Source organism: Serinus canaria, chromosome 2 (genome assembly GCF_022539315.1).
Source record: "Serinus canaria isolate serCan28SL12 chromosome 2, serCan2020, whole genome shotgun sequence".
Taxonomy (NCBI): domain Eukaryota; kingdom Metazoa; phylum Chordata; class Aves; order Passeriformes; family Fringillidae; genus Serinus; species Serinus canaria.
In genome coordinates, this window is record NC_066315.1 from 124,334,173 (window position 1) to 124,360,232 (window position 26,060).

At 38.7% G+C, this 26,060-nt stretch overlaps 1 protein-coding gene across 1 annotated transcript in view; it reads left to right on the plus strand.

The window, feature by feature from the left end:
• Window positions 1-3,992: 3,992 nt before the first annotated feature.
• Window positions 3,993-26,060, plus strand: part of RALYL (RALY RNA binding protein like) — a 364,189-nt gene continuing 342,121 nt past the window's right edge. The window contains exon 1 of the mRNA XM_050970884.1: window positions 3,993-4,085. The gene's annotated coding sequence lies outside the window, so the exon portion shown is untranslated. The remainder of the gene's footprint in view (window positions 4,086-26,060) is intronic.

Sequence of the window (26,060 nt, forward strand, 5' to 3'; positions counted from 1 at the left end):
GCTCCAGTAGAAAGGGAAGAAAATTGTCTAAGCAATGTGTATGTACAGCAGCAGCACTATGCTGAGGGAGCAGAGGTTTAATGCAATCAAGAGAAAGAGATTATAGGCAATTAGGTAATCTCAGAATATATTTATTTCTGCTCCTTTGGGGAGGTGGAAGCGGGGAAGGGAGTGGTACTGCAAAGGTAAAGGAAAAGGATATGAAATACTGGGATTGCATGGCATGACTAAAGACTAGCTAGCCCAGTATAAGTCACGGAGCACTGGTTGTGTAGTACAATATCTTGGGAACTTTAAGAAGCAACTGTGTGCTGGCAGCTAAGCAGAAGTGTAGAAGTGCTGGTTCATTCATTTTCTGCCCAGAATTCTTTGCTACTTTTGAGGATAACTCTTAATCATGTTGCAGTGGAACTCAATTGCTGTTCTGAAGAAGAAAAAGTGAAAAAAATGCTAGCAGATATCTTATTTGTTCGCAGTGAATTGCTCTCAAAATTCTCTAAGTGATCCTACTTTTCCTTCTTTTTGAAGGAAAGTTCGTTTTTCATTCTTTTACTGTATATTACGTTGAGCACTGTTCATAACCAAGCAATGTGATGAACTTTCCCTCATTTCAGTCTAGCATCAAGTGTTCAACTGCTCCTGGAGGAAAGTTCCAGCAAGAGTGGCCAGAATGTAGAAAGTAGACATCAATGAATAAACACTTCCTGGGATTCTGTGAAAACAGCTTTATTCCAAGCTCTTTCTTTCTTGTTAGCTATTCCAAACATGCACCCCTGCCAAACCTCTTGCACCTCTTACCCTCTAGTGCTTACTTCATCTTAATGGATTTTAAGGGGAAAAGTGACAGAAGCATACTTTCTGATTCCATAGGTAAAGCTAAGGTTAAGTTCTAATGAACCAGTTAATTTTCACAATATTCATAATGCTAGCTACAGGAAGAAGTAATTTATTTTCTGGTCCCCTCAGCACTGTTCTAGACCTGGTCTGGAAGCTGCCCCTAAGCCCTGCACCTTTCAGTATTTACCTTTGCCAAGTGTATCATAATGACTTTTTAATTCACTTACAGAATAACCAGTCAATACATATACACTGAGAAGAAGAACACATATTTGCAAATTTACCTTATTTCAAAGTCCTTGGAATCTACTGAACAAATAATACATAAAATATATTGTCCAAAATGTACATGTTCTGATCCTCTATATGTGTCAACAAATAATTTACAAGTCAGATCAATTGTACAACTCTGGATTATGAAAATGCCATCCTATAACTTTTGTTGTTGCTATTTCAGAAAGACATATGTGCTCAAAAGTACATAAATAGTAATGGAAACTGAAAAGCAACAATAAAATAGGATTGTTATTCATGCCTTGATTTTGCAAATATGTTTTGATGCTTAATATCACTAAAAAAAGCCTCAGTCATTCAACTGTATTTATACATGCAGGACCTAGAGCTAAGCAAAACTGAAGTGCACCATCCAAAGAAATACACCTCAGGACATGACAGTTTGTGATACTATCATGACAATTTGATTGAGTTTATTGTCATGTGTACATGCAACTTTGTACAGTCAGGCTGGTTAGTTTTCACACCAAAAGTTCCAATTTCTTGTATTTTATTTTTTTTTAGTCTTTAAAGACTTCCTTTATTTTGGTGGGGTTTTTTTGTTTGTTTGTTTGTTTTAAACCTTCACAGATGTATAGCTCTGCTCCTGGGAGCCAAACATAGCAGGGGAATAAAATTATGAAATGCCAAAACAAGCCCAGTGCCAAAATATAAAGCAAGCAAGAAACCATAGCTAGTTATATATATTTTTAAACTTTGGCCAGTGTTCTTTTTATACTTCATAAAAGAAGTTGAGAGCAAAGAAGAAAGGGAGCATTTCTTTTCATTTTCTGGAAACACTGGGGAAGAGATACAGGACAGAAAAGAAAGAAAGAAATGGTCAGGGCAAGGGAAAAATCTTCGTGTGAGGATGAGAAGAAAGCAGGCTGGTGCCCTCAGCAGTCTTTTATATGGCAAGGCATCCTCTGATTGGTCAGAGTAATTTTTGTAGAGTAATAGCCTGACTGTATCTCCTGCCTCCTGACATGGATGAAAAGAGATGTGTTCTAAAAAAAACCAAAACAACAACAAAAAAAAAAAAAAAAAAAAAAAAAAAAAAAAAAAAAAAAAAAAAACCAAAAACACAGCCCACCAAGAAAAAAAAAGAAAAAAAAAAAGTGCATGAAGAAGAGGAGAGGAGGAGGAAGTACAGTAGTATTGGAAAATACTGGCTGGACTGCTCCATCACAGTGCCTGGTTCAGAGATGTGCACTTCTATCCCTCTCATTTATCTCTTGTGGCTCTTCCTCGTCCTGCTGAAGCAGTAAATAAGTAAGTTTGTGTGTGATTGTTAGGTGTTAACATTTTGGGAGCCAGTGAAGTGAGGACACAGCCGAGACGGCGGGTTGTGGCCTGGCAATGCTTTGCTTCAGCTGGAGCAAAGCTGCTCTCAGCCCCAGCCGCCGCTCCCTGCGACTGCTGCGTTTGTTAATAAGGAGACATGCGAGGAGAGCTAAAAAGGGAAAAGCAAGCGTCTTGAGGGAACTCTCAGCAACAGTAGCACACAGTCTTCTCCAGTGTATTTCTTTTTTTTTTCTTTTTGGTACGTTAAAGGAAAAGGGAGGCAGAGACCTGCCATCCGGATAGCCACGGAGCTGCTCCAGGGCCGCACCTGAGTCCGGAGGGGCTCGACCCTAAACACTTCCACCACTGCGGGCAGCTGCGGGCTGCGGTGCCGAGGGGGCTGCACAGCCGGGGTCAGCGCGGCCGGAGCCCACTGCCCTGAGCCACGCTACCTGCGCCTGCGGGCTGCCCTCGGGAGCGGACCCAGCGGGGAATGGCCCCCTCCGAAAACACTTAGTAACTTTGTGATGGGAAGCATCAGCCCTGCCGCTGGAAGGACGGGAGGAGGGAGAAGCCGTGCGGCTGGGCAGAGGCCCGGAAACAGAAGCAGTAACAGAAGCAGGATGGGACCCGCGGTACCTGTCCTCGCCCCCGCTGCACATGGGAACCGCTCTCCGGAGGAAGCCGGAGCAGCGCTGCTCAGACATGACTGGGCTCAAAGTGACTGCATCCTCGGCGCTGGGCACGGCAGCACCCCGAGCTGCTCACACACACGAGCAGGAGTGGCACAGGGGAACCCCCCACGTTGCACCGGCAGCAGCGGTGCCCTGGAGCTGGCGTGACAACAGGGGATGCCCCCGCCTGCCTTGTCTGCCTGCCGGGGTGCTCCGCGCACCCACGCTGAGCCGAAGCTGCGGGAGGGGCACCCCCGCACACACGGAGGAATCAGGGCTGGCATCCCGTGCAGACGGCGAGCCGGGCGGCGGGCTACCCCTTCCGTGCGCGCACACGCGGTCCCCCCGCGAGCAGTCCCCCATCCCCCGCCGGATCGGCGGGAGGGGTAACCCGGGCGCTCACGCCTCGGAGCCCGGTGCTGCACCGGGGCCGCGGCCGGGGGCACCTCACCCCTCGCCCGGGTAAACCCCGGTGCTCCGCTCCGCCCGCCGCCGACCCCACTCCCGGGGGCGAGCGACACTGCAGCGGCGGGGCCGGCGGCGCCGCGGCCGGAGGGCAACAGGCGGGCGGGCGGTGTCAGGCGATAACTTCGCGCTACGCCGGCGAGCAAGTTGCGCTGCCGCGCAGGACGCGCCCGCCTCCGCACCCCGCCCGCGCGGCCGGCTGCGTGCCCGCGCTCGGCGGCAGCGAGGGAGCGGAGCGGAGCGCGTCTGAGCGCGGGGGCGAGCGGCACCTGCCGAGGGCAGCGGCGGCGCGGAGCGGAGCGCTGGGCGGCGGCGAAGCCGGGCGGCTGCGGCGGGCGCGGAGCGGAGCGGGCTGGGCTCGGGCTGGGTCCGCGCCCGGCGCTGCCGCTGCGCCCTCCCGGCTGCGAGTCCGCCCGGCTTCGGATCACGTGGCGGTTGCCGGAGGCAGAGACTAGAGAGGAGAGAAAAAAAAAGCGCCTCATTCCTTCTTCCACCGCCATACTGTATTTTATAGTAACTCTCATTTTTATTCCTCCCTTTTACTCCCGCTCGGTGAGTACCTTTCTGCTGACATTCTTGTCCTCCTTTTTTGTCCTGTTTTTTTTTTCTTCCTTTTGTTTTTTTTTTGTTTTCTTTTTTTTTCTTCTTTTTTTTTTTTCTTCCTCTTTGATTATTGTTTAAATGGATTTGATCTTTTGCTGATGACAAGTTTTTTTTTTCCTAGCATGCGATGGTTACTAAACTGTGAGCAAAAGGTGCTGCTGGGGCCGGGAGTCACTGGGAATGAAAAATGATAATATTAATAACACAGACTTGCCAGTCCAGCAACAACTGATATACATTTAGTAGCTATATATCTATATATGCAACTGGTTTTGTGGTGGCACGGAAAAGCGATGTGAAATATGATGCTTATTTTTTAAAATATAAGAGAAAAGGCATGTTTCTAACTCTTTTTGCAGAGGATTTTTTTCTGGTGTTGTTTTATTTTTATTTTTGGGTGTTTTTTTAAGGGCTTTTTTTTTTTTTCCTTAAAGAGATGGGAATTGCAAATGCATTTTACAGCAGTGTTTACTCAGAGTTTGTAATCTTGCAATACTGGTGGAAGCCACAGAGCAAGATGTTAATTTTATTATTTTTGTTACTGTTTCTTTTTCTTTTTCTTTTTTTTTTTTAACAGTGCAACCAGCAGGGTTTTTTGGTTTTCCTCTTCTTCAGTTTTTGATGCCTGTTTATAATGTGAAACTTTTCTTGCAGCATGTTGCAGTCATCATTTTTAAATACTTTTTTTCCTCCCTAAAAGATAACAAAGCAAAACAGAAAGCCAAAGAGATGATCCTTACTTTTGCACATTTTGCACCTTCACTTTTTATTCTTTTGCCAGCAGTGTTTTATGATGGTTATTGTTATCATGATGATGATGATGATGATAGATATATACATATATACAAATAAATACATTTTCAAATGATGGCAGTGGAAGGTTTTCCTGGAGAATGAAGTGCGGTTTGGTTTCCTTGTCAACGGAAGATGAAGTGAACAACTGAACATCTCCCCAGTGCAGGTACTTCATCTCCTTGTAGGCGTTTCCACACTGTGTAAATTACATTGTGAGATTTTTTTTTTTTTTTTAAAGAAATCTCCTTCCATCCCTTTCTAAACGTGTCTGTGCAATACACATGAGGACTGGACTAAATATCTCTGCCTTGTGATTGCTTGGATGTGTGCAAAATGTTGCACTAATTGAGCCTAGGTCAGTGAAAGCTGAAGAGAGGTGTTTTATGTGCTGTGCTGTATAGAGGAGAAGTCAGCTGGGAAAAAAAAAATCCAGACACCCTCCTCTCCTCGTTGCATTTAAAAAAAAACAAAAACCAACAAATAAACAAAACAGCCAAAAGTAAAGCCCAAACCGATGGAACCTTGAGATTCTCATTACGAGCACAGATGCTCTCAGGACTTTAGACAAAAACAATAGCTCCGGCCATGTATTGTGGTGACTCGTGTGTTTTTGTGTGTCTGTTTAAATCTACCCATTAGAAAATAGCTGTGGAACAGCAAAGGAGGCTCCCTCGGAGAGCTGGCTCGCTGCCACATGAGGCATATTTTGTAGCCCTAAGGGCAGAAAACCCTTATATCCAACTTCTGCTCCTCATATTAAAAAGGCGTAAACAAGGCAGCAGGTTGCCTCTTACGAGTCTAATTCATTGGGATGGAGATTAATCAGAAGCTGATATTTGCTTGAAGGTGTTTCATTTTTGTTTGATGATTAATAGTACCACTGGCTGACAGGGAATGGGAAATTGTTACTTTCCGTGATGGTTTCTGAGAGTTCAGGATTGGAGGAGAAACTGTTACTTTTCACTGAGAGCGCTTAAATGCTTAACAGAGGTTGCCCCTGATGTACAGACCGGATATTGGTTCTGTAAAACACAATTTGGAAAGATTTTTTCCAGATGACAGGGTATATTTGTTTGGGGTTTGTTTATTTATTTACTAATTTATTTCCCTCGGGAGAGAAATATGATGTAATATTATGGTAAAGTTCAAGTGCTGAATGTTCTGTGATGTTTTCTGTTGTTTACTTTATTGTGATGGGATTGCTTGCTGTATTTGATATAAAGAACATTTAAGAATCTAAAACTGACTATAAAGATATGCTGTGTATTCAGATGTGGAAACTAAAGTTACAGGGAGTATATTTCTTTTGTCACTTTCCTATAAGCAAGTATAATTCAGAGAATTATAAATGCATTTGGAAATTTGAGGCTTCTAATGGTTATGTTTAAATTCTTGCAATGTAACAGCTTCCTTTAAATTAGAAGTGTAAGAAGTGTACACATCATGCAATTAGTCATGTTAAAAAATAAATAAATTCATTTATCTTTGCAGAAACATAACTATTATGTATTTACACTGGCTTTTTCCAGCTTTACTGTAATAAAAATATTTTGCACATATTTATGCATGAATTCTGCTCTGGCATATCAAAATACTTTTGGCAGCCTAACAGGGTCAATAATTCATGTGTCTAAAAACCAGTTGAGATATTTCCATGATAGATTATGATGACTTTTGTAAAATAGTTACGATCTGTTGGGTCATTACTCCACATTTTAAGAAGACTCAGCCTGTTAATTCTTTCATGATTTAATTTAAAACAAGCCATTAAAAACAAGAGAGATTGAAACTTTATTCTCCACCCCTCTATTTATTTCCATCCCTCCTTATATTTAAATGAAGCGTTTTCTTTAAATTAGTTGCAACTCCCAGTAAGCAAAATATTGTGATACTGCTAAAGCACTGAAATAAAGTAACTAGGCTAACAGTTTCCAGAATGATCCTTTTGTCCTTTCTTTTAATATTGCAGGTGTGTTGTGTGAGTAATTTTGTACAGATAGTTGCTGAGTGAAGAGCTAATCCTGCTCACCTAGTCTTATTTCAAAGTCTGAGAAAGTGCATTCCTAAAACTTTCTATTTAGCGCCAGATTTCATCCACAAAGCACCTGTTGTCTGAGCAGTATGGTAATTAACATACATGCACTTCATTTGCAGCATTCTGAGGTTGTAGGAGTTCATATATATCAAACAGCCTTGGGACCTTAAAATAGGAATAAAGGAGCCAGTTTTGAAAGAGGATCTTTCTACCTCTGTGCAGTATGTGGGCAGAGCAAGTTTTGGGTTGGTGGAATGGGTTTTGCCTTGGTGCTTCTATAGTTATGCTGTGACTAATGTTTTAGAAAGCCATAGTTAGTGTCAAAGACAATTGTCCTTTTGTGCTTTTGAGATGAATAAAAATTTTGCCTGCAAATTGCAGCTTTGTATCTACAAGTGGTGATATCATTATATTCCTTATATAGCATGGGATATAGTCATACTGCCCTAGCTCCTGAAAGTAATGGGTGTCTAGACTGAAATGACATCTTCTATTTTTCTTTACATCTGTTTTGGTATTCAGGACAGTATAGGGATTTAAGATACCTTTATAAAGGGTTGTAAACTGAAATCTTTGGAAAGTAGTTTTACTTTTCTTCTTCCATAACTATTACTATCAGTATTTACTTGCAAATAAAAAAGAACAGGGGAACAGAAATGAGAAACAGTGTAGCATTCAGTGTGCTGACTCATGAATATGTGGTTTTATCTGCTGTAGTGGCCTGAACTGGTAAAAAAAGACTTTTTACATTTTTCAAAATGGTAGATGGAACTGGAGTGGCCTGTGGAGTCGTGAAGTCTGTTTGCTGTGGTACTAGGCTGATCCTTCTCTGTTCAGATTAAAACAACTCTGCTTTAAATTTAACTGGGGTATCACTCTCACTCCACCTCTTGAAGGCGGGGCAGAGCCTCATTTTTCATGGTATTAGAAACAGAATTTGTGTCCTAAGTTTATTTTCAGACAGTTTATTCTTTTTTTTTTTTTTTTTTGTTTTTTTTTTTTGTTTTTTTTTTGTTTTTGTGCAACCGCTGACCTTAAAGCAAGGCTCTTTCTCCATGTCTTTGCTCTTCAGAGTACATTATATTTTTAGAGAGCAATTGCAGCTCCTTTTCCCTCATGATTTCTGGGCTTAACTGGGAGAGGTTTCCAAAAGTGTGACTGGTGCTGGGAGGGGATCTTGAGACTGGCTCTGCCCAACATCATGCTGCAGCAGAAACAGAGAAGCTGCATTCAAATCCTCTTCTGCCCAGACTGATCTGTTGTGCTTTCAGCTGAAATTATGGCAGTCTGATTTCTGGCTGTCACATCAGCCCAAAGATTTCCACCTGAAGCCACACACACAGCCATGCCTTCTGGTGGAACGGGGTTTGCACCAGGTGGACCTCCCTTCACTCTGCCTGACCAACCTGAATTTCTTTGGTTGCAGTGCAACAGGAAAGAACTCTTGCATATTTCTTCTGCCACACTCTGGTTTTTAAACTCTCAAGAGTTTTCTAAATATCGTCTTAGTAATTTGTATTCATACCGGGGAAGGGAATGTGAGCAGGTGTGAGGCAATAGTGTATCACAATACTGTATCTTTTATCAGGAATGAATGTGAAAGTTGGCCACAGTGTTCTTTAAATTTTTTACCTTATTAGAGTCTTTGCAGGTTACTTATATCTTAGTTCTCTAGTCTTCTAAAGCATTGTTCTATGGCAGTTGGTTTCTCTTTATAGTGTATTTTTTCCTATTTTCTTCCTTCTCTACATTTTGGGTTTTAAAAGATAAAAAGATAAAAAAGCTGAATAGTGTTTAAATTGTAGGATTACAAAGACTGATAGGTCTGCCCTCAGATGAACGTTTTAGCTTCCCCTGGTCTTAGAGGACATGGTGCTCTGTCAAATTCTGAAGCCAAATCCTGTATGTTTTAAGTACCTACAGAATATCTGAACAGAAGGGTAAAGTTGAGTATTTCCTGATAAAAAATTATGTAATCTGGGACACTGTCTACATAGTTATCCAGTTTGTAGCTCCCTTGAACCCAGATCCAGACTGACAGAAGAAAATAAAATGCTGATTTTAAGTGCTGTAAGGATTAAAATGCAACATTTTAACCTTTGTGAAGGTACCAATCCTATTTTTATGATCTTTAAACAATTACAGGAGTAAAATGGCCTGAAGATTATTGTTTCACACATACCAACATTAGAATAATTTGTACCTTTTCCCCCATTTCTTTTTCTATTTCAAAATGACACTCTAATCTCTTTAATGTATTTAATCTTTCAAAAGCATTCGTACTGTAGCTTTGGCAGTATTTCTGAGAAAGTTTATTTTTGCACAATGAAGTGTGACTTTTCATCTCAATGAATCATCTGCCAACAATTTAAAAAAATAATCAAGTAGACCTTCAAATTACTAAGTAAATTTCAGGTTGCTTAGTGTGAATAAAATAACATGTTTTTATCTTTGCTGTATTTTGGAATAAAAATATAGGTATGTAGATGAATAGACGGAATCACAGAGAGATTTTTAAAGATGTTTTAATGTCATAGAGAATTAACAAAAATCTTATGTTGATTATCCTTTAGGGCTTAACCTTTGTTTAGTAACTAAGAGTTTAACTTTCTTGGTTTTGGAATTGTACAGACCTGTGTTATCTGCTGCCTCTTGACAAAAGCTAGAGTTCATAAGTTGCCTCTCTGGAACATCACTGTGTGTCTCCTGGCTCCTTTTTTCCTGGCTGGCCTGCCAGGGTGTTGGGGCTCAACCATTCTGCAGTTGCATTTCTGGTTCAGGAGGTTGTTTTTTGTTTTCTTTTGTTTTGTTTTCTCTGATGCAGTTATAGTAGTAAGCAGAATAATTTCTATCTGACTTGACTGGCAGAGGTTTGAAGAAGCAGAGGTGGATTTCTTATGAGTGATGACCAACAGTGGGTATAAATGTGGTGGAATATGCATGACACTCTCTAGACTCTTTATTTTTTCTTTGCATGCTCAAAAGTCTTTCTCCTATAATACCCAAAGGTCTGATTAAACTGGGTTTACAGCAGTGGTCCTTCCCAGGTAGCCTTCTCCTGATGCCAGTGATTATTGCCTTTACTAATGTGCAGTCTCTGAGCAACCAAGTCAAGGTGGAGCTCTGGAAACAGCTCATGCTTTCTAGAGTTAATTTTATGGTCCTCTGAGAACTGCTTGTAGTCCTTTGGACAGACAAAGGCAGTACAGGCCATTATTATAATTATTTTAAAAACAAAAGACCCTAAAGAATACCGTAATGATAACTCTTGAACATCGGTGATTATTGAACAACCTGGTTAAAGTCAGGTCCCTGTCTTCCCACTGTGCTCCACATCAGCAGCCTTTTTTTCACCTGTTCTGTCATGTTGGTTGCCTTCTTCAAGGTCCTCCCTTGAGTCAGTCATGTCCTTTGTGGTGTTCAGGATCAACAGAAAGGGGATATGTGATTGAAATGAGGCTAAATTTGTCCTTTAGGAAAGCATCACATCAGTAGAGTTCATTCAGTAAAAAGGAGTCTCTGTTTCTGCTCAGTTTTGCATAGTAGGTGAACAGGACCTATTGTCAAAGAGATTTGACACATCTTGTTAAATCAGGGTAACTTTACAATTTGTAGGAGGCACTGCACATGTGTACCTTGCATGCAGTATTTTTAGACTGAAGAATTGGAGTTTCTGTCTCAAGGAATTATATCTGCATGGTGTTGACAATGCTACTTTTCCTTTCTGTTTTGTGTTATAATGGAGTGCAAAAGCACTAAAACGTTTACACTATCCTAGACATGTTCTTTTTTAGAGCAATACAAATGAAAGGAACAAAGATACCCTGGTGAATTTTTGCACACCAGGCCTGCACTCTAGGCTTATTGCATGCTAAAAACTCTTCTTGTGGGCACAGGGAATTACAGTAGTAACTCACTGACTTTTACAATGAAACCCTGAGCATTTGGTAGTTGCAGCAACATGCTTCTGAGCTTGATCTGTAATGCAAGTTACTGTTTATAAAAGATATTTCATTCTAGTTACACTATTTTATCACGTGATCCTTCACACAATAAATATTAGAATAGGAGTAATATAAGATTTAAAAATGTGCTGTGCAAACTGTCATGCAGTGTCTATGAAACAGGCCCCCTGAAGGTATAATTAAAACAAAAGTTCCTCTTTGGGTACCTTTAAAAGGGAATAATGCTACTGTTTTCTAAGTAGGACACACACACACACACACACACACACACACACACACACACACACACACACACACACACACACATATACATGCTACCCCTTCTCATCTTGAATTTGCCACTGATTTCACAGAATGAAACCCAACACTTGAGGTATTGCACAGTAGGTCAGTTTTCTAATGTGCTCTTTACTGCATAAATTCACATCCACTTTGTTTTCTTTTTCCCAAACTGAAGAAAAAGGATGAAATTAAGTTTTCCTCCTGCCTATACAACTTCCAGTTAAATGGGAGTTCTTTAAATGACGCAGTTACAAGACTGGCTCTGGAGAGGTTACCATCTTCTACTTGGGCATTTGTAAGCTGTAGACAATTAATGTACACTATGAATAATGAAAAGAGAAACTGCATTTATGCCACTTTTGCTTTACAGGGGTAGTTTATCAAGACATTGATACTATTTTTATTGTTTATTATTTTATGAGAAAAGCATGCTGGATTACCATTTGTCTGCATGTGCCCTGTTCCAGTAGGTGCTGTAGAAATAGAAAGGTGCAGAATTAGGGCCTGGTACTACTAAAATCAGTGATACATACGCTGGTCAAAATTTCATGTCAAACCTTTTTTTTTTCCCTGTGGATTTTTGATGAAGTGGTTCACACAAAAGGCTCTATTCATCTCACTTAACCTTGTTGTTTAAAAAATAGGTTTTTAGAACTAAGCTAGTCATCATTTTAGCCATCTTAAAGTTACTCATTGAAGTCTAACACAGTAGCTCAAGGCTTTGTAGTCAAGGGAGATAAATATTCTCTTCCTGCAGAGAATTACAGATTACATCCCAACAGAGGCATCTATGGACAGCTGAGATGAACAGCCTTCCTAAAACACCTCTCTCTTTGCACTGATGAGAGAGCACCTGGATGGCCCATTTAAAACAGATTCCCAACTTTTTGATGGATAAAGTTAAAGGAGACGAATTGGATGCTCCCCAGCCCTCCACTTCAAATCCTAAATTTGCAATGAAATATTTGGTTAAAAAAATATTTTTGGCCACTAGAATCTTCATGACTTTAAGATTTTACTTGAATTTTTTTCAACTTCTCCAGCAATTGTTTTCACAGGCATACAAATGTGTTTTTAAATATTTTGAATCAATTCTAGGCTATGACAAAATTCCTAGGGTTGTCTGATAGGACCAAGATTTTGCATCTTTTTTGTACCCCTTCAGCCAGTTTTCTGTGTTTTTATAATGTGATCCAACCACAATTGATCCTTCAGTGAATTCTCCTTGCAGAGTCCTATTCTAAAACCCAGGGACTTAAACTGTTGGGTACAATCATGGACCTCATTTGAAAACCTTAGAAAATGATTGGAAAAGAACAAGGATGTGGGTGGCAATGGAATCAGCTAATTGTACTGTCATTGTAGGATATATTTAAAAAATAATTGGTACATCAACAGTAGAAGATCTGGATTTGATATCTCTGAAGTTGGATCTTGAAACTATAAAAGGCTTTTTTAGTTTGTGAGCTGAGGTCATCCAGGCAATGTAGGGGAAATATTTTGTTACTGATAGCATGCTGCTGGTATCTTCATGTACATACAGTAAAACCTGTACTTTTTAATACCAGATGGATTTTAGTTTTCCCTGTCTCAGGTGATTTTTTAGAGAAGACTGGAATTTTATAAGACTGTTAATATCAGTAAAATCAGCTCTTCTATACAGTTTACTTCAGTGCCTTGCTTCAGATCTGTCCTGAGTCGTTGTGTGTAGCATGATGCCGAGCAACGGCCGATTTGTGACACTACACAATATGTTGTGACATCATTCTCTTTTCCCACAAATTATGAATTCAGCTATTTTATTCAATATATATTTGGGCTTTCTTTAAGATTTTCTACAGGTACTGAAATATATGAAAGTAGTGTGCATGTTTCCACCATGGGTTTGTCTGCTTCTTCGCCTGGCACTAGCTGGGTGCCTGTGCAGACATCATTAAACTGCTCACGCAGGCCATGTTTCTCACTGACAGCATAGTATGAAACCAAACTAAAGCTGAATCCAAATTAGAAATGAACCATTTGGTGTTATAGGAGTAAGCACAAAACTCAGCATAGTGAGAGTTAATTGCCCAAATACCACGGTATTACTACCATGATAAAGTAAGCTGCAGCTGTAAGCACTAACAGCTATAATATAATGGTTTGCACAGACTCAGAAATCTTATGGACAATTCAGAATTGAGAAGGGAAGTTAAAAAGTTGGAGTTCTCAGCACTTTGAAGTAACTGCTTCAAATCAGCACAGTAATATTCTCTGGGGGCTGTAAACTGTTAGTTGCAGCTACCGTGTCACGTTACACACTTCATCACCTCTTGGTCTTTGTTCTTCATATTCTATTTATATTTCAAACCTAGGTTTTTGTACTGTCCCTCAAAAATGCATTGTCTGAGCAATGTTCACATAAAACAGATGTACAGATTTGCAGGGCTAAAACCCTTTGCTGACTTCATGAAGTTTTTGCCTCTTTTCCTGCTTTCATTTATGCACCATAACATTTCCTTTTTCACTCTTGTGTCTCTGCTCAGAGTTAGAAGCACAGTGTTGTCTCAGGAATAGAAAGATCTCACGACCATAGACTGTCAGAACACAGATAGGCCCAACTGAATTTCTCAGTGAGTGTAAGGCACATAAACCAAACACAAATTCAGTGTCTCTGGTCTCTCTCTGCCTGCTGCTCTGGGTGAGTCTAGGCACTTGACTGAGGATCATTTGGAGACAGGCTTTAGAAAGGCAAGATTACAAGGAAAATAATTGCAGTTCAGTTTAAGGAAATAAATTTGTTGTGCAAGTTAATGTCATATATAGTGTGACATTTCATCTCAGAAATTTAAAAATGGGTTCAGAAATTCATGATTCTTGGTCACAAATATTAATGAATGTTGTAAATACTCATCATAATCCAGAGAGGAGTGGCTGCTTTACACTCTCAGGTCTTTTAAGATCAAAGTCAACCCAGCTGTAGAGACCTGTGTCACACTGATCTGCCTTGACAGAGAAAAGCGTATTTTCAAATGTTGGGTGTGTTCATTTGAATTTCTGGGTCTTTTTTATCTTTTATTTGTAATTTTTTTTTATTTCAGACTTGGACCTTTCCTCCTGCTCTGGACCTTTCACCTGGCGTCAGCACAGCTCAGAAGGATGAACGAAAAGGAAGCAATAGGAGAGGGATGGAAGAGGGGAGAGGAGTAGAAAGAGGAGGGGCAGAAATAAAAATGGAGAAAAAAATCCCAGTGATTCAACTAAGGCTCCAGACAATGGGGATGTTTTCAATCCCCACTCTTCCTTACCTTCCCCTCTAGCTTAGGCTTCACTCCCTCTCTACTTTAGCTTTCATCACCACCTTATTTCACAATTTTTTTTTCTTAAAGAATGAAACCACAATTAAAGTGTTTCAAACAAGAAAATATACTCATCTTCTCACAAAATGTAATGGCACAATTCATGTAAGTGGTTCTTGAAGTAGGATTATTTTCCTCCTAGTAGTCTTACATCTTTGACTGTGAAAGAATGAAGTGGTTTAATAGTTCAGGAGCAAGACAAAGCATAGATTTCTTGTTGCTTATACCCAACTTGAACCCTTTAACTCAGTTTGCACATGACTGTGTTTTAATTTTATTCATCTGGATCCAAAACTTTCTACTGATTTTTATTTGCTGCTTTTTTACCTCCTCTTCCTTCAAAGCTTTCTTCTAGGGGTCCTTTTTACTCCTTATGCTCTTAGAGAGAGTATAAATTAAAAACTGTTCCTATCCTTTCATTTAGTTTGGATTTTGAAGTGTATTATTCAGCTTTGTAGTTCAAATATTCCCACCAGAAGAAAGAATGCTATCTGATATTTTCCTGTGCAGAGTGGTTGTCAGAAAAGATGCAGGGACCCCATGACTCAGTGCTGGTCTGGCTCTTGCCTTGGTCCCAGTGCTGTGACTTTCTTCCCAGCTGAGAGGTTGGCAACTGTGAAGATGGAGGACTAAAAGGACACTTTGGCTAAGCCTCTTTTCTGTCCTTACAGGTACTTGCTGCCTCTCAGCTGTTCCCACCAGGAATCCCTTACATCTCACAAGGTGGCTTTCAGAATGTTAATAGAAAGGGTAGGTTCAGTAACTGGTCTTCCTAAGAAAGTATTTCCTAAATCTAGAGCTTAAATTGGTCCTGTGCCTCCCCTATACCTATCTGCCTGATACAAAAAAGGCAAAGGTCAGCTACTGAGTTGATACAAAACAAGACCCAGCCGTAAATTTGAAGACTTAATTCTTTAAATACAAAATACTAAGCATTCCTAAGTCCTTTTTAGATACTATGATCAGTTAAAGAAATTGAGTAAAGAAAGGTGTTAGATTTCAAAATATTCTAGATGGAGTAGCATTTATTACAGATGCTGGTGGAACAGGTCCAGAGCAGAGCAATTGGGTCCAAAAGGCTGAAATAAATTTTATATCCTAAAAAGACATTTAGAAAAAAAATCTAAATACTATAGGTCAGATGCAAACATGCTACTTAATACATGAATAAATAAAAATTACATAAACCTGCAAGAAAACAATTGCTCATTTCAGGGATTTTATGTTTAAGCACGTGTTAAATTTTATTACATTTAGGAGAACTTGATTTTAAATTTTCTTCAAATTAATGCAACTGACTATTGCCTCATTAATTGACAGGAAATGTTAAATTTTGTTGCTATTGATGTCTGCCTGATTTATTGTTTTTATATGTTTAGAATTTGATTGTTTGTGCTCAATTTACTTGATTCACACATTTGAGTAGCAAGTTTCTCATGTCAGTGGGGTACTCAGAGCCTCTGAACTTGATATTTCCAAACCCTGGGCAGCCTCTAGGAAAACTGGGAGCCCTTTGGAACAACTTGGTGAGATACCCAGATCCCCCAGAGAGCTGTACTGAGAGCTGTGACTGTCCCACAGGACAAACAGGAGCTCCTCCATGCTGCACAACATGCTTGGCAGAGACAATGTCCATCTCTCTGCTAGAACCAGGGAACTGCTTTCAACACTTTGGTTTCCTGGGATTTTTTAATGTGAAAGAGTTTGTAGAAGACTTTCCTTCAGAAAGTTATGGTGTGAGGGGCAGCTTATTTGTTTAAAGGCAGGTAGCACTGGTGCAGGCAGTCTGCATACCTCTTGTTGGAGGTTCAGGCCATATTTTTCAGCCCTAAGTGTTATTTAAGGCCAGTTAAGGGAAGACTACCTTAACTTTAGGTTACTTCACTGACAGTACAAGAGAAGTTATGCAATTTGGAACTTGTCCTCAACTGCTGTTGAAGTGTGATGCCATGTATCCCATGCTTCAGAATTTAGTCATTTGCAAAAGAGAGAGCCCTGACTTTCTTGCTCCTTGGAGTAAGAAAGTCAGGGCTCTCTGCAAACCCTGGTGCTGGTGAGCTCAGTAAGAGTGTCCACACAAGCAAGATGAAGGAGCTGTGCAAACAGATCTGAAGCAAATGCTTTGCAAGACACAGGTGAACTGATGATGTCTTTCTCACTGTCTCAGATCTTTTGCCTAATCTCAGTCCTACCATTCTGTCATCTCTGCCACAAATACTAGGTATTTTTACTTGGTTGTTTACTTTGCAACACTTACATGTGCAACAAAATAATTTCATATTGCAGTTACCATTTCACTTCAAAAGGTAACTTCTGTATAATCCATAATCATCAATTTCTTTTATGACCAGCTCTTTACTATTATGTTTTACAGCCTTTCAGTGCATCAGTAAAGTATCTTCATATAAGTACAGTAATAGAGTTGGCAGGTTTGATTCTAGGAACTTCCTAATTAAAATTTCAAAAGCCTTGATACTTTCCTGAAAGGGTAATGCTACTTACATATAAACTTTATAAACTATCTCTTTCAAATTAAATGCTTTGTGACCTCTGGAGAGTGATATATTATGTATTTATTGGTGTCGGATGCTTCATGTAACATGGATGTTTTGAAATAAATTGCTTTATTCTCCAGACATTAGACTTCACCACTGAAATTCAAAGAAAGATTTCCAAATATGATACTCGCCTCTCAACTGCTGCTCACACAGAGCAACAAGCAGTTCTGTCAACTTCTGATAAACTGAGAAAATAGTGAAAATTTTGAAAGTCAAGAGAATTTTGGGGATCTCTAGTAAATACAGAGTTAAAAGCCTGATTTCAGGACTTTTGTGAAAGTTTTATTGTGTTTGGAATGTAGGTTACTCTTCATGATGGCTTAGACAGTCATCTGTGCATCTACAGTAATTAGTGCATATGTTGGCCATCTCTATTTGGCCTGGAAAGCAGAACTGCTGTGGAAACAAGGCTGAGTGAAGGTTGTCATCATCATCAAGAAGATAATTCATGTACAAAAGATGCCCTAAGTAAATATACTAAGGACAAGGCATACCAGGTACTCTTTGAAAATATAGTGTGTAGCTTTCTATGTGTGGCTTGTAGCAGCTTAGACAAACTGGGAGTCAGGTATTGCTCTCACTGGCAGTCGTGCAACTCTTTGAGTATTTGTCCACTTGGATTGTGACATGAGAGGGTTTTTGATCTGAGGATGTAATTTCTTAAAGATGAGATATTGTGCACAATATTTTCTCATGAAAGCACCTTTGCTTTTTTCCCATTTATTTTGAGTAGTACAGCACATACCATGGTATGTAGAAGGTGCTCCTATGTAGCTATATCATGGATACTCCTGGTTTTCAGTTAACCCTTTGACAACTTTTTTATTGAATTAATTGGAAGTAAGATCATCTTTCTGTTTTCAATACAGTAGGAATGCAGTAGGATTTGTTTCTTGAATGCGGAACAGGGTTTTAGTGCAATGGAGTAGACCCTCTGGAACCTGTTGAATCAGGGGTTTTGATGACAGTAGAAAAATTGGCTTTAATATAAAAAGTTCAGTTCTGTTTTTCCTATGAAATTAGTTGGTATATAGTTTTTCTGGTACACTAAAATTGAAAAAGAACTGATATAATGGTTCAAATAGCTCATTCTGTTTTTGCTGTTAGTAAAGCATAAGAAAAAGTTATTTTCAGAAGAAGCTAGTTGGTATTAGAACACATAGAATACTGAAATAATAATGCAGCAATAAATTAGACTGAAATCTTTATAGTTCATTTTATAGTTTATTTTATAGTTTATTAATATTAATAAGTTGATGCAGGAATTGTTGCCATGTGCAATTAGACAGATATCAGGACAGATCACGTTGTCATACCAATCTGTTAATGATCATATCAACTAACAGCAACTTTATATTCTGTAGAAAAACAAAACCTTAATATATACTGTAGAAAATATGCTTAAAGCAGGAACACGTTTTTTATCATGAAAAAAAATTGCAATATACTTGCAATAAGGTGAAGTAGGAATACATTATTAGATCAATATTGTAGCTCATATAAAACTTCTGGAATAATTTCAAGTGATAGGAGCTTATAAGTTCCTAAATTCTGGCATTTCCTAGCTTAGTATTCCTTGACTTTGCCAACTTACTTATCTTTTTCCAATATAGTGTTTTTTGCATGTGTATATGTGTGCAGTCTATATTTACTCTGTCGAGGGAGATTACATGTCTAGATAAATATATTTGAAGTTTCATTATGAAATATGCAATAATGGTAGCATAAAAATACAACTATTTATGAAAATTGCTTTTGGAGAATTGCCTTGTAAGTTCCTATTGAAGCTGTAAATTTGAACCATATTTTCTATTTGCACCAATGCATGAGGAAGTATCAGAATAACATTTTAAATTAGAAGCATGCTTTAATGAACAAAACACACCACTCAAGCTTGGTCGTATCTGTGTCCCAGCAGAAGCTCTGGAAAGAAGTCCTCTGGTTTTTGTGACATTCAGCTTCCCATGTATGTTCATGTATTTCATTTAGAACAGTAATTTTCTATAGGCACTTACTATATTAGGCAAACTTCATCCAAGATTTTTATGACCTTACAAATGCTTATCATTTAAGTAATGATAGGAAGGGAAAACTTTATTGATTTGTGTAGCCAAAGTGTAGAGGACTCCAGCAATGGAAGTGAAATTAACAGCTTATTAAAACCGTAAAGGATGAGATCCAAATGATTTACATGCAGATTTCAACCCACCTTTAGTGTTCAAGATTCTGCACTAGAGTATGTATTCATTAGTAACAATTATTTTTTTTTCAGAACAATACACACAATGTAAATATTTAAATGCTTTTCAATGTGAAATCTTCTAAAGTATTTGCATGCATTACCCCATGAAATCATTCAGTCAGATCCTATCACCAGCAGTATATTGAAAATATAATCAGCGAAAAGTTCCTTATGCATTTTAAAATATTCTTTAATATGCTTTTGTCTCATTCTTATAATATGGTATAAAAGACTTCTGTTGTATTTGAGGCATGATATCATTGTTCTTGTATTCTTTTTGTAAGGCCCCAGGAAGTTCTTTATCTTGGAGGGTTTTTTATGTATCTGTCTTCTTCAACACCTTTTAACAAAACTCGGTCTAAAAAGGAGAAAAAAAAAAAAGGGGGGAAAAAGGGCCTTTTTAAATAGAATAATAAGAGAGGGTTTCAGAGCAGGTGGAGTAGAAAGAGACATCAAAGCCAAGTTAACAAATAGTGAGCTCATCATAATGAAGTCTTCCGGAAACTTCATTTTGTAGGCAAAAATTTAAAAATACATGCAACTAATTTTGATTTTTAAATTAGCTGACTTTCGTGAAGGTAGTTATGTTCCAAGAGAAATCTGTGAGATTAAAGACGAGGTTAAAAAGAGCCTATGAGAAGCTGCTGAAGTCATTCCTTCATATGCTACATTTTTTATATCTATACACAAATATATATGAAATCCTACATATTATATGACCTTATCTATTATGATATATGGTGTCAGATAAGATACAAGTTTCTGCTTAAGACAGTTAAAGTTCTTAGTTTTTTTAAGCAAACCCCACATATTAGACTACAATTGAATCATTAAAAATGAAGGTAGTTGTTTTCACAAGCCAGGATAAAACAAAATAATTTTCTTTCAGTGAAACTAAATGTTAGTTGACATAAAATAAAGGGAAAATATTGCTTGAGCTAGTGTGGCTTAAGTACATAATTTCATTTGCATATTTAGTCTCAACCTGGCTGATACAAAGCTTGCAAGTTCTGTGGTGTGGTAGGGGGTGATATGGCTTTTGGCTTTGGTGAGGATCCTCCTTGGTTGTGCAGATACGTACCTGTCAGTGTCCAAAATACACATCTTTTCAAGGTCTCTAATTGTAAGTTTATACTTAATATGATCACATAATTAAATTAAGTCAGATCCTACAATTCACTTGTTTGTCTCAGAATAATAGATATTTTGTGGACAAAAAATTTCAGTGGAGTTGAAATGCAAGTGGTTCATCTCGGTGGAAAATACTGCAGAATAAAGCAAGAAGGGTATTATACTAAAAAAAGCTATAGTACCAGATAAGATAAAGTGTAATTGCTTGAAAATCAGCATTGATGTTTTCTGTTGTCAGATTGCACAGCAGTTACTAAAGTCAAACTTAACTAGCTAGTAATATGTTTTGAGAGTCTCAGTTCAACTGGTTGCTATAGAAGGACATCCACAATTGCCATTTTTTGGCATCCATAACTGTATGACAAGCATAGCCAATATTTTATCATGTTTAGGGAGTGCACTTTAGAAAACCAACTTATTGCAACATAAATTAAGACAGAATTCTGTAAATTTCTCTTTCATAAACACATAGAGGAATCTTGCCATCATCTAAATTTTTATTAATTTACCCACTTGTGCTTTGCCAAATCCCAACACAAGGCATTTTCCTCATCTTACTATTAGAACTGCTTATAAATTAGAGTATTATGGATTGTGGTGATATTGTGCATCTAATCTGATAAAAAGAGTCCAAGTGCAAACCAGTAATTTTCAAAAACATTCAAAAAAATTGATTTGTATATTTAGGTTTACAATGCTCATTTTTTATTTTAGGTAATAATAGAATTTTTTAAAAAATTAGAAAAATTAATGATGGGGAGTTGTCTTGTACTCAACAGAAGGCAGGAAATCAAGAAATGGAAGAAAATTTTGTCATTCAGTTTTTAATGGCTCCATCTCCATTTGGGCAACATTTTTCCTGCCTTTTTTCTTTTTTTTTCCTTTTTTTTTTTTTTTTTTTTGTGGACACATTGATGGTGTTGACACATGCAATCCCTCTGCCTCCTCCAGCTTCAATGTCTCTGGTATCTTGTGGAGATTATATGGCTTTCAAAAGTCTCTGGATATGCTTAATTACATCAAACTCAGTGATGGGCTAGTGTGAAGCTTCTCTTTTCTGTGCAGTCCTCTGTAAAATCTTCTGTTTAAACAAGTGCTCCCTAAACCCCTTTTCAGATGATCAGCCTTCTGGGCTGTGGGCACAATTTCTTCAGTGGGAAGTTACAGCATAAAGAAAGAATATCCTGTTGCATTGAACTGGAGCAAAGGGTATTTGCTAGAAAAGAGGAGACTGGCAACACCTGTTTCTCTTACTAAACATATATCAATTAATTAATCTGGTGGGGGCTTTCCTATTAGTATCTTTCCCATGGTCATTAGAGATGAATGTGATACTGATTGCACTTTGGAAATAAGCACTAGCATTACTTACTTTCAAATTTGTTTTAAAGCACAAAATTTAAAAAAAAACAAAAAACCCCAAAAATTGAAGTGCAGATCAGGCTGATCATATTTCCTTCAGAGAAAGCTGAGAATATGAAAATAATTTTCGTGTTGATGTAAATTGCCCATTTTTTATGACTTATTTCTTCTACATGTGTGCAATACAGTTAACCTTTGAGTTGAATGAAATAATCTAGTTAATTTTACTCAAGGACTTCAGCCCTGGACTGCTGATGAGAGTATAGTCACATCTTATGGAACACGCTGAGGAGCCTTGCCTCCAGCAAATATGTAGATGAATGGTGTGAGATAGAAAAAACCCTTGTAGAAACTACAAAGGTACTAGGCAGTGAAAGGAGCATAGTATCCAGTGGCAGGATGTGTATTCCCAACCGAAACTATACCTTCACTAAAATTCCCTTCAAGTTTCCTTTTTCTCCCTTTAAGATTTCAATTTCACATGCAAATTCCTTCTGTCCCTCTACATAGCTCCTAACATATCTGAAAGATTTTCACTGATCCTTTATAGTTATATAATTGGTCAGGTTGGAAGAGATCTTTAAGATCTTCAAGCCCAGCTCTTAACCCAACAGTACTGTGTTCACTACTACACCATATCAAGTGTTTCATCCACATGAAACACTTGTGTTTTTTGAACACCTAAATTAAATACAAATAATTCCATAAGCAAAAAATAAAAGGGAAGGAGTCTACCCAAGGCTAATTCTTATTTGAAGTTAAGGTAATATTTTAAAAAAACCTGTGACCTGGACATTTCTGGGCATGGGGACCAATATTTGCAGCTGATATAATCTGGTAGGATGTCTCCACTAAATCAATGGAGAATTATTTACCTGGTTGTACTCTCGTGCCGCGCTGCTGCGTCGAGTGCACTCTACTCCCCTGAGAGCGGGGGGGAGGCGGCGCCGGCTAGCTGGGAGCACAGCAGCAGCTAGCAGCGGGGGGGCACTGCCCTAATGCGCCAGGGGCGTCTGGGCAGTGCCTTCGACAGGGCAGCAATGTCGAGAGGAGCGGCAAAAGCAGAGAAGCTTAAGAGAAAAGAGGGTCTTAACTCGCCTGGTGCAGTCCAGAGTTTTATTGTCTCCAGGGGGTCCAGGCGGGAAAAGGCAGAGAACAATGAGTAACAGCAGTATATAAAGGGGGTGGAACATAGGTACAAGAACCAATGGGGGAAACTGAGGAGGGGAATCGGACATAACTGACACAGGCGAGAACTAATGATATAAGAGCTAGAGAGGGGCTTGGAGCACTTGCCCTATCACCTTGTGAGGAAGGGAGAAGTTTCTGGAGAAATGGGCAGGGCACCGGGAGTTGGACAGGGCTCTGGAGGAGGGGAAAATGTAACAAGTGGGGTGGTTGCTAAGGGAACAGGGGTGGAGACAAGGGCTTGGCAGTATGCCCAGACTGGGAGGGAACCATTTCAGGGAGAGGGGGAAACCAGGGCTAAACCATCAACGTAGGCTTAGGGATGCAAAATGGGGAGAACATTATAAGATGGGGAGAACAACACCAACAGGGAAAACAATACAAATGGAAACTGAACCCACACCACAACACTCTCGTAAGTTTTTCACAGCAAATGTGATGGGATTTACTCCCTTTCAGCGATAAATTCTGCAAAACAGGATGATTAGTTCTATACTGGGAAGGTCATTTCAGTCTTATTTCAGAATAACTAATGGAGCTTTGAAAATGTCAAAGTAATACATGTGTGTGGGGTATGCAGATGGTAGGAGAAAATGCTATGCACATGAAACCCAAGCACAGAAATTATGAACTTGAAACTATCTTTTCAGTGAAAGCTATTTAGCTCTAGAGTCTCTCCTTTGCATTTTGAGAGGATTTATAAGAATGCATTATTCATAGCGAAACAACAGTTAGAAAGTCAGTTGTTTCTGATGGAAGGTGGTGGACACAGGCTTGCATATTTTTTAGCCTTTCATGTTGCTACTGCAGAAAAATCTGTCTTGTGCCTTGAATACTGTATTGATTATAGTCAATCAGACATTTTAAATAGACTAAGGTATGCCCTACTTAGCAAAAACTGCATTGACAGAGAGAGTGTATTACTGAATCCTAGAGATTTTGGCATTAATTAGGCCTGCTGAGGTCTTAAATGTAAAGGATAAATGTGGTATCATTCCATAACCCAATTTTTAGACTGATTATTCGAGATAAAATGGAACAAGTTATTAAAACTTGAGAAGGGTTAAATAACAGAAGGGTTTAAGTGATACAGTCATCAGATGTTCAGCTGTCAAAATGCCATTTTTCTGACTATTTTTCTTTGGATCAAGAATCATGATTTGTTCTGGGAAGTATGCTTTGGAGACCTCATGTCTGAAAGGGGTTAAAAGATCATGCCATGTGAGACACGATTTTGACTCTAGGATCAGATCTTTTGAGAAAAAAATATGGGGTCTTTCTCTGTTTATAAAGAGAAAAGTATCCATAGGTTAAAAAGTCATTATTGTAAAAAAGTCACTTCTTTCTGTTTTAGAATCAATATTTTTTTAGCATTGGTTTGTGTAATGACCATAGCTAATATATGCTACTGAAGTAAGTATCTCTGAAAGTCAGCTTTTCAGTATGAAAGAAAGGGAGCAGGTGGATAATTAACATATATTTCCAGATTTTACCCCTTATATATGTATGTTTAAGGTACCTGAGCTTCAGCTATCACCTCATGGATGGAGTATAAGATGATAATGCAGGAAGTTACTGTTTTGCTTTTGACCTTGTGGTATGGGTATTATATCTCAGAGTGTTTCTGCCTTTTTGTTCTAGCTATTCTCTTTATTTGGCTAGTTGGAAGTACAGACACTCTTGTTGATGTAAGGTATCCTAATGAAACTGCAGTTATAAAAGAGGACCTGTGCAGCAGGAAATGGGAATAAGACAGCTTCATTATACCTTGTGAGGGAGTGCCTACACTGCTGGCAGCTCATGCAAGACTGATAAATACAGATCTTTGAGATGATACTGTAATATCTCTGAAAACAATAATGCAAAGGAAAAAATTGAATTTGAATAACTACAGTGCTGAAGCTTTGTGCATGTGAATAGGAAAATATAATGGATAAATATTTTCACACCAGGTTTTATTCAGCTTCATTTGAATGCATTTCTGAGGCCTGAGGAAGCTGCCCTTAGTGAAGGACCGAAGACCTGGGAGAGCTGACTCAGAGGGATCTGTCAACTTGCTTCTCACTCTTGTGATTCTTCAGATTAGCAGCTCTTTTGAATTGTGCTAATGGCTCCTAGAAAGAATTTTTAGGCAGGAATTCTCAAAGTACAGGACATTCTGATAGAAATTTTTCAGGGTCCTGGCAAGTACCAATAGGTAGAGGATTAAGATAGCTGCTGGTAGGTGCTGTTAATACTCTCATATTGGCAGGATCCTTGAATGTCTTAAAAGGCAGCTTTTCCTGAACTCTCTTCAATGCTAGAAAAAGGCGTGTTTGTTGCCAGAATGTGGCTGTTAGTCAGTCTTTGAAAATCTTTGAGCTTTCAATATCAAAATGTTACACTGAAAGAATCTGCCTCTGTGTGGTGATTCAAAAATAAATGGTATACAGTCAGGCTACAGAATAATAATGTTGGTATGGGATTAATAAAACTTGTGGGTGACAGAAGAGTGGTATAAACATTCCCTGTTGTTCTTTTAAATATTTAGGAAAAGGTGCACAAAAGGTACTTGTTATGTGTTTTCAATGAGTACTTCTCAGTTGCCTCACCAATGAAGAAACACCTAGCAGAGGATCCAAGATTTGGATTCACTGATTTTGTCATGAGAGTTTCTGTAAACTCTCTTTCTGTGCCTTTAAAAATGATTTGCTGGAGTTTTCAATCAATCTAAAGCTTGAATGCAAACCCCATTCTTTGTTTACTAAATGCTCATAGTTTTCACTGGGGACAGAGCTGGATTTGCAACTCAGTCTACATCTATTGACTCTCCTGGTTGATCTAATTCTTTTGAACTGTGCCTTTCCTTGACAAGTTTTTTGTTTGGTTGGTTGGTTGGTTGGTTGGTTGGTTGGTTTTTTTGTTTTTTTTTTTCCATGTCTGAAATGGGAATAAACCTCCAGTAAAGCCCTCCATCATCAAAATTTCTTGCTTGTGATTCATTGGTTGTTACCCATCATTTTTAGATTTAAAAGCAAATTTTTTAATA